This window comes from Gopherus evgoodei, unplaced genomic scaffold (genome assembly GCF_007399415.2).
Source record: "Gopherus evgoodei ecotype Sinaloan lineage unplaced genomic scaffold, rGopEvg1_v1.p scaffold_33_arrow_ctg1, whole genome shotgun sequence".
Lineage (NCBI taxonomy): Eukaryota > Metazoa > Chordata > Testudines > Testudinidae > Gopherus > Gopherus evgoodei.
The window spans coordinates 5251987-5261291 of NW_022060005.1; the positions used below are offsets into that span (position 1 = coordinate 5251987).

Sequence of the window (9305 nt, forward strand, 5' to 3'; positions counted from 1 at the left end):
AAACATTTTCTCGGGAAAGGGTTGGATTCGATGAATCTTCTGGTTTAATTTTTATTTGTTAAAGGTGCAAAAATGGCTGAAATATCCTGTTCTGACATTTTCCGGCTTAAAATGTTTTTTTCATTTTGATGTCTCAGTTAATTTTTACTAAAGAAAAGGTGAAAATAATTAAAAAGGTCAAAATCAAAACAAAACTTTCCTCTGGCTCATGGAGCATGTTGCCTGGTGTGACCCACCGGCCATGCCTCAGCTGATCAGTTCCCTGCCTTGGACACTGGTGGGTTCTCCGTCTCTCCCAGTCTTTGCCTGTGGTGAGACTGTAGTCTGCTGAGGACTGAAATGCTTTAATTTAACTAAAGTCTTTGGGCTCAAGATGGGGGTAACTGAGTGAAGTTAAATGGCCTGTGATACACACAAGATCAGAAGAGATGATCGAATGTCCCCTTATGGCCTTAAACTCTGTGAAACTATGAAAATTATCAAAACAAAATGTTTCCATTGGCTGAATGCATTTATTTATTTATTTTTAGATTATCTCTTAATCACTTAATGCTTTAACATCCAAGGTAACAGTTCCCTCATCACCTAAGTTTCTGACTTTAGCATAAGCAATACCATCTCCTTCTAGGTGTTTGGAGTGATCCACAAACCAGAGAAGATAGGCATTCACCTGCATAGTGTTCATGAGGGGCCCAGTCTGGTAGGTCTGCTTAGAGGACACGTACCAGATCTGGTCCCATTCAGACCCTGTCTGTCAGAGGCAGAGGAAAGGTTGATGAACTTGAAATCTTGCCCCATCTATCAATATTATCTGGTCCAATCAAATATATTACCTACCTTATCTCTCTCTGTCATAACATATTCCCAGATTTGGACCTTAGTGTCCAAAATATGGGTGTTAGCATGAAAACCTCCAAGCTTAGTTACCAGCTTGGACCAGGTAAAGCTGCCACCACCAAAAAATTAGAGTGTTTTGGGGCACTCTGGTCCCCCCAACAACCTTCCCTGGGGACCCCAAGACCCAAATTCCTTGAGTCTTATAACAAAGGGGAATAAACCATTCCCCCCACCTCCCTTCCAGGTGTTCCCTCCCTGGGTTCCTGGAGAGATACACAGAAGCAAGCTCCGTGAATCTAAACAGAGGGACTCCACCCTCCCTATTTCCAGTCCTGGAAACAGAAGTACTTCCCTCTTCACCCAGAGGGTATGCAAAGTCAGGCTAGTAAATCTAACACACACAGATTTTTTTCCCCCGACTTCTTCCTCCCACCAATTCCTTGGTGAGTTACAGACTCAATTCCCTGGAGTTCCCCACTAAAGAAAATCTCCAACAGGTCTTAAAAAGAAAGCTTTATGTAAAAAGAAAGAAAAAGTACATAAAAATGGTCTCTCTGTATTAAGGTGACAAATACAGGGTCAATTGCTTAAAAGAAATATGAATAAACAGCCTTATTAAAAAAGAATACAATTCAAACACTCCAGCAACTACACACATGTAAATACAAAAAAAAAAAACATATAAACCACTGTCCTTTCTATACTTACAACTGGGAAACAAAAGATTAGAAGGCTGGAGATAGAAAAATCACTCTCATAGCCGAGAGAGTACAGGCAGAAGACCAAGAACAAAGGACTCACACACAAACTTCCCTCCACACAGATTTGAAAAAGTCTTGTTTCCTGATTGGTCCTCTGGTCAGGTGTTTCAGGTTACTCCTTTCCAGGTGAAAGAGACATTAACCCTTAGCTATCTGTTTATGACACTCTCTCATAAAATGTGTTTAGCCGGTCAAAAATTTTGTGGGATTTTTTTTCTTTGAAAAACCGCATTTTAATTAAAGTTAAAAATATGAAAAAGTATTTTCAGAAATTGTGCAAACTTTTTTCAAAGGACAACAAAAAACTGGGGAAAACCACATTTTTTGTGTTCCCTCCGATGCTACCCCTGGTCCCCTATGTTTAGCTCTTTTTATAAGGAAAACAATCTAATATTAATAATACTACTGATAATAATAATTAATAAGATTGAAATACCAAAACCTGAACATTTTCAGTTATAATCTTCATGAAAATTTTCAAACATTGGAAAAATGGTTCTTTTTATAATCTTAAATATTAAAATGTTTTTGAAATATTTCAAAAATAATTATAACAAATGTTTTTATTCCTGAATGACTCTATGTTTTTAATAGTTGAAAGCTCGGAAAAGTGATTCAGTAAAAATAGCCTTTTCTTACTCAACACACAGATCTACTAACCATGTGTAGCTGAGTAAGATTTTCAGCAACAAATAGAAACAAATACATTGTAAATACTGTTACTGCTGTCGGCCCTTCAAAGTCAGCACAGATCTTGGAAACTGGCTGGTGGCTATTTCTGGCTGGCATATTGGCAACAGTATTGTGAACTGATTTTTCATCAATGACTCCTTTGCGAAATGACAGAAAGTAGCAGGAGTGCACAGGGGTATATGACAGCAGGGTGTGAAGGAGATGGGGTTGCACAGGGGTACATGTAGGCAGGGTGTGAAGGAGATGGGGCTGCACAGGGGTACATGTAGGCAGGGTGTGAAGGAGATGGGGCTGCACAGGGGTACACGTAGGCAGGGTGTGAAGGAGATGGGGTTGCACAGAGGTACACGTAGGCAGGGTGTGAAGGAAAGGGGGCTGCACAGTTTAAAGCTTGGTATTGCCTATAGAGCATTTGTTGCTGGTGATGATAACAGAGAAGTTGATGATGACAGAGAAGTTGAGACACAGCTTCACACTCAGGTCCCAGGCTGAGCTCACAGAACCCGCAGGTAGGGAATTAAGGTTTAATATGTAAACCGATGTAGTGTCCAAATGGCCTAGATAAAGTCATTTTACAAGCACATTTCAGAAAGTTGTACAATAGAGTCTAGAAACTGTCCTCAGTGAGCAGAGGGTGGGATGTCAAAGGAGTCTGATGGATCTGAATATTTTTCCTTTAATAACTACTCATGATTTTTATTGTTGTTTTGTTGTGTTGGTGCTTTAGTGCCTATGAACCCCAGTCCTGGACCAGGACTCTGTTGTGCAAGGTGCTGTACAACACAGAACAAAAAGATCATCTCAGCCCCAAGAAGCTTAACTTCATGCCCTTCTGGAACTAGCCTAGGATCCAGTAGGATTGACTCCTTTCCTCCTGCTCTAACTCTGGATCACATTTCTCTCCCAGTGCCAGCAATAAAACTCACTGGAATTCCCTCAGACTGAGGCCACTCAAATGTCCATTTCTTTCCCTGCATCACAAATGCCTCCGTTTTGTCCACCCTGCCCAGCAGGGGAACTCCAGAGCAGGTTGAATTTGGGTTACTAAAATAAAAATGCAACCGAACCGAACGACTCCAGGGATTTCTTAATGATTCCACTTGTGGCAGACTCCCTAAATCTCCAAAGAGTCAGGTCTCCTCATCCTGCCAGGAAAGCAGAGGGAGATTTCAGAGACTCTTTCATCCTAGAGCCAGCCTTACTTCATGTGTCAGCTATTATATAAGAGGAAGATTTTTGGGGCTGTCTCATTTTTGGAACCAGGTCCACTTCCCCAGCCTCTCAGCACAGCAATGACCAACTCTGAGATGTGACTTCCCCAAGCCTTTCTTGCTCATTTGGAGGCAGCTGGCTATGAGACCATGCACATGGCAGGTTATGCGAGGTATTGATTCTTGATTCCTAGACTGTGCAATGTGATATTAGGGATAGGCATTGTTATTGCCAGATAGGGGGATGCTCAGAACCCATAGTGAGAAGGAAGGAGAGGTCTGGTTGGGGACATCACACTGAGCACTTGTACTGTTTTCTGTTCAAAAGGGTTATTACAGTTATTGGTGGTGTCAGATAAAAGGAGTTTGGAGGATAATAGCCCACAGACCCATTCTTCACCGGAGCCCAAACCCGCTCTCGGCAGCCCTGCCATTCTTGCTATGATCCTCTGAAACCTTCCTGTGACTAACTGTGCCCCAGGTTCTCCCACAGCAGAGAATCTGTGGAGCTCAGATCTCCAGGGCAGGTTAGAGCTGGGAAACAGACCCCAGGGAAGTGCCTAGATTGATGGACAAAACCATAGTGAGATTCCCACCATGGGTTTCATTATTTCTTTCTCTTAGTACAGTCCAGGTTCTGTGGCTCTCCAGCAGCTGTGGACTGGAGGGGTCAAAGTAAACCCTCATCAGAACTGAAGGTGGAATTTGGCACCTAACTCTTCCGGGTCCCTTTCAGAATCCCAGCCTTGGGGCCCCGAAAACAGCCCAGATTCACACTAAGGGCTGGACTGAGAAAAAACACAGGTGCCTCACTGTTACTCTCAGAGTCTAAGGCCAACATCTCGGTGCTGCTGGCATTCACAACCCTCCATTTAGATTCACAATGGACCAAAGGTGCCTCACGGCTATTTTTGGTGCCAAAGTCCATCATTTTCTGCCACTCTTATTCATAAACCCTGCTTAGCTGCCGCTTATATTCACAAACCCTGCTTAGCTGCCCCGTGGGCACCTAAACTCACTCTGCACCTAGATTTCTGCTGCAAAAGTTCCCCAGGTACCTAAGTTTATGCCACTGGGCACCTCCAGGCAGATTGATGCCTCAGCCTCAGTGTGTCCTACAAAGCAGAAGAAGGTGGGTGGAGGAACGGTTCTCCTCCCGGCAGCTGAGGTCAGAGCTCACCTACGGGACAGGGGCCTATTCAGAATCAAGCCAGAGGAAGTGGGATGGTGCAATGTGCCAGGGAAGAAAGGATTTGAACAGGGGTCTCCCACAGCCCACATGAGTGCCCTAAGCCCTGGGCTAAACAGTATAAGCTGGTGGGTGCTGCTGCCTCCCCCTCTGGCATGTCTTGCCAAAAAACGGTGTAGACGCCTAGCTCCAGTGGAGGGGTCCTGGCTATGGATCCTGTAGCCCAGAGTTAGGCTCCAAGCTCTGTGAGAAGGGTAGGGTAGAACACTCACCCCTTTCTGTGCCATCTCCCATCACAAACACAGGCAGCGAGCACTTCAGCCTGCTGGCTTTTGTGAATCCCATTCTTAGACATCGACCTCTCCCCATTTGTTAGGGAGCCTGGGCACTGAACTCAGGCATTGTGAATCCCAGGGAGTTTTTTTAATTGTCTGAAAGCCAAAGTCCCATTGTGAATCCAGCCCTAAGATCCTCAAATGATTAAAAGTGGATTGTTTGGTAAACTGTGCACAAGCAAATATACATTTTAGCACAGGCAAAATGTAAATGCGTACATAAAGAATGCAGGCTGCACTTAAAGGGTGAGGGAGTCTATCCTGGGAAGCAGGGACTCTGAAAAGGATTAGGGGGTCATAGTGTATAATGAGCAGAACATAAGAGCCTAATGTGACACTCTGGCCAAAACAAAAACGATCCTGGGATGGATAAACAGGGGAATCTAAAGCACTTATGCAACCTCTGATGGAATAGAGAATCCAGTTTTGGTGCCACAGTTGAGGAAAGATGTTAAGGAATGTGGAGAGGGTTCAGAGAAGAGCCACTAGAATGATTAAAGGATTGGAAAATGTACCTCTTAGTGATAAACCCAACGAGCTCAGTCTGTTTAGTTTAAGAAAGAGAAGGATAAGGTGTGTCTTGATTACAGGCTACGTAAGCGTCTAGACAGGGAACAAATATTTAATAATGGGCTCTTCAGTGTAGCTGAAAAAGGTCTTAGGTGATTAAATGTCTGAAAGTTGAAGCTAGACAAATTCAGACTGAAAATAAGATGCAAATTTTTAACTGTGAGAGTTACTGACCCTTGGCATCTCCTTGATCAGGCCCGGCTCAAGCTCAGGGGGATTTCAGAGAGTCTTTGATGTTAGTGCCAGTCTTAGTGCATGGGTCAGATATGGTATAAGGGGAAGATTTCTGGGGCTTTCTCTTCTTTGGAATATGATTTCCTTCCCCTGTCTATTCAGAGAGCAATGATCAGCTTTGAAATGTGACTTCCCTTGGTCATCCTTAATCATTAAGAGACAGCCGGATCTGATACCACCGGCACAGCAGATTGCACGAGGTAGTGACTGTTTTTGTAAATAATCTACAAAGTACACTTAGCCATGGGTTTTGGGGAAGAGGTGGGTGGGAGGCTTTTCAAATATAGACTTGAGTATTAGAGAAGTCTAAGTGATTTAGGAGTACATCAGCCCACTGAGCCTTTACTACCAAAACTACCTGACACCTTCGTAAGACTAACTCTGTCTGACAAGGCTTCTCCTTAGGCAACAGCTCTATGCTGCTGTGATCTGAAAGCCATTTTCTCTGGGGCTGGCTGGAGCTTGGAAGTTAAAACCAGAAAAAGCCAAGGGAAGTGCCCATATCTGCTTATGAAACCTAAGTAAGATTCCCTGCTTTGATGATCCTAGACTGAGAAGTGATATGTGTTATGCAAGGCCACAGAAGGTGTCCATGGTAGGGCAGAAATTGAACCCAACTCCCTAGAATCCATAGCCACTGATTTACCCATAAAGCCGTCATCCTCCTCTCCTCCCAGCACAGAGCACTATCATTTAAGAATGAGATATGTATTTAGGGCTGGTTGATATTTTCAGCTCTTGGGATTTTCAAAAATACTAGTGTGAGTTGAGTGTCCAGAATACCATGGCAACTCTGAATATTTCATTGTAGATGAATACCTGCAAATCTTTACATGTTCATAGTTTTTCAATGGAGATGTCTGAAGCTTAGCACTAGAATGCATGTGTACCAAAATACAGAGACATGATTTTTTCAGACATCTTGAGCAAAAGCTATTCCCGCTAAAGCCAACCAGACTTAATTTCCTTTCCTTATGAAGCCACTCTAAGGGGTTAAAGAACATTGTTTCCTTAAGGCAGGCAAGAGGAATTCAGTACCTCTGATGAGGTAGAGAACCCCAAGCTATCTGTCTCTTTCTTTCTTTTACCTAAAAATGCTAGCACTTTTGGGCCTCTGGGAGAGTTCCTGACCATGGTAAGAGTTAGTCATCTTCTTGCTAGAACACAGTGAGTGAGAAAGGCCAACTTGAGCAAAGCTTTGAACCAAAACTTGCTAAATAAATCTTTAGACTTTTACCTGCATGTTTGCATTTTTATTTGCTGGTAACCATTTCTAACTTTGTGTCTTATAGTTGAATTCACTAAAAGTCCTGTCTTCTTTCTTTTATAAATTGGTTTCATTTTGTAATCTAAACCAATCCAATGCTGCGTTTCAACTGAGCTGTTTGGTAACTCCAGTTAAACTAGCAAAACTGTTTTATATTGACTCTGTACAGAAGCAATGAACCTTTAATATCTGAACTGTGCAGAAGAGGGGCAGGACAATGCAGAACACAGGTTTTTGGTAAAATTCAGGACTGGGAAGGCCGGTTTTGAGAGTCCCAGGTCGGGAAATACAACAGCAAAGCATTGTAAGTCATCCAGGATTATGGGGCGGGCTGTGACACAAACCTCACTGGTCTGGATCACACCCCAGAATTTGACAGACACCACTGATGAGAACCCCTGGTCTGTGAGTACATCCACTTTGCAAATATGCCTTCTTCCCAACCCTGAGCCTCTAGGCCACATGAGGAATCTGTGGCCCATGTGAGCTGGGCACTATCAGGGCTTCAGGAAGATGAATGGAGACAGTTGTTAGCAGGGGGCATTTTGAGTGTGTAGGTTGCTCCTGTTCACTTCTAAAGACCCCAAATTGGAGATCACCACTGTTGGAGCTCAGAAGTTCTGCTGAAGCAGGGGGACTCACCATAGGGGCTGAGTACACAGTCTGGAAATTGGTAAACAAAGAAAATTTCCAAGCAAGTGTATCACTTAACATGGAGTTAATATTCTTTTAATAACAGTAATGTACTGGGATTGCATCATAATTATTATCATCACTGTTCCTTCTTCAGGCATATTTTGAGGTTAATAAATGGAGAAGAACTTCAGCACCCCAGTGACAGAATTTGTCCTTTTTTGCCTCACTCAGAGATCTGAGCTGCAGCCATTCCTTTATGTGACTTTCTTCATAGTCTACATAAACACCTGGCTGGGAAACTTCATCATCGTCACCACTGTGATCTCTGACTACCAGCTCCACACCTCCATGTATATCCTGCTGGCCAACTTGGCTTTCCTAGATATCAGCGAATCATCAGTCAGTACTCCAAAATTACTCTCAAATCTCCTCTCACAGCGTAAAACCATCCCATTCAATGAGTGCATCCTTCAGATGTTTTTCTTCCACTTCTTTGCTGGCGCTATGGGATTTTGCCTTGTGGGGATGGCGGTCGATCGGTACGTGGCCATCTATAATCCACTGCAGTACTTGACTATCATGAACCGCGGTGTATGCATGAGGATAGTGGCACTGGCATGACTGGCTGGATTGGCTCACTCTGCTGTTCAGCCTGGACTGCTCCTCCAGTTACCACTCTGTGGTCCAAACATCCTGGACAATTTCTACTGTGATGTTCCACAAGTCATCAAACTGGCCTGCACCAACACTCACTTGGCTGAAATGCAGATGAATTTGAACAGTGGGTTATTGATCACAATAATATTCATCATTCTGCTTATTTCTTAAACTGTCATCTTAATCAAGATCAGGACACATGTCACGGAAGGGAAGCACAAGGCTTTGTCCACCTGTGGAACCCAGATCACTGTGATGTGTTTGCAATTCATACCCAGCATCTTCATCTATGCTTTGCCCGTCAAGCAGTTTGCCCTTCATAAGGTGGTCTCAGTCATTTACTCTGTAATCACCCCAATGCTGAACCCGATGGTCTACACCCTGAGAAACGCTGAGATGAAGAAGGCCATCAGGAGACTATTGAACAGAATGCTGTTCTCACGGCGGGAAAGACAGACATAGTTTAACTCTCAATGTCCGTTTGTGTTAAAAATCTGATCTCAGTCATATATCAGAGATTAGACATATGTGGCACATGAAATGTGTGTGTGTCAAATAAGATCAAATCCTGCATACTCATGAGAATCTCATTTCACAAATGCATAATAGATGGAGAGCCAGAACCTCCACAGAAGGAAGAAAAGCAGTCAGTGGAAATAAGACGTAGCTCCATATCAGTAAATAGTCCAGATCCCCAGCTGGAGGAAATAGGTGCATCTCACTAAATGACTTCCACCAGCTAGGGCTTTGACACTGAGAACTGATGGTCAAAATTATTCTAAGAATGATTTCAACTAATGAGGAATCCATGAAAATAAATATCTTCTAAAAAAATCTGTTGAATAAATTTTGTATCATTACTAATAAACTGATTGTGATGAAGAAATTATTATCAAATGTTCCAATAATGAATAA

The 9305-nt window shown here is 43.1% G+C and overlaps 1 pseudogene; it reads left to right on the forward strand.

The window, feature by feature from the left end:
- The first annotated feature begins 7907 nt into the window (after positions 1-7907).
- Positions 7908-8852, forward strand: LOC115641179 (annotated as a pseudogene).
- Positions 8853-9305: the final 453 nt, after the last annotated feature.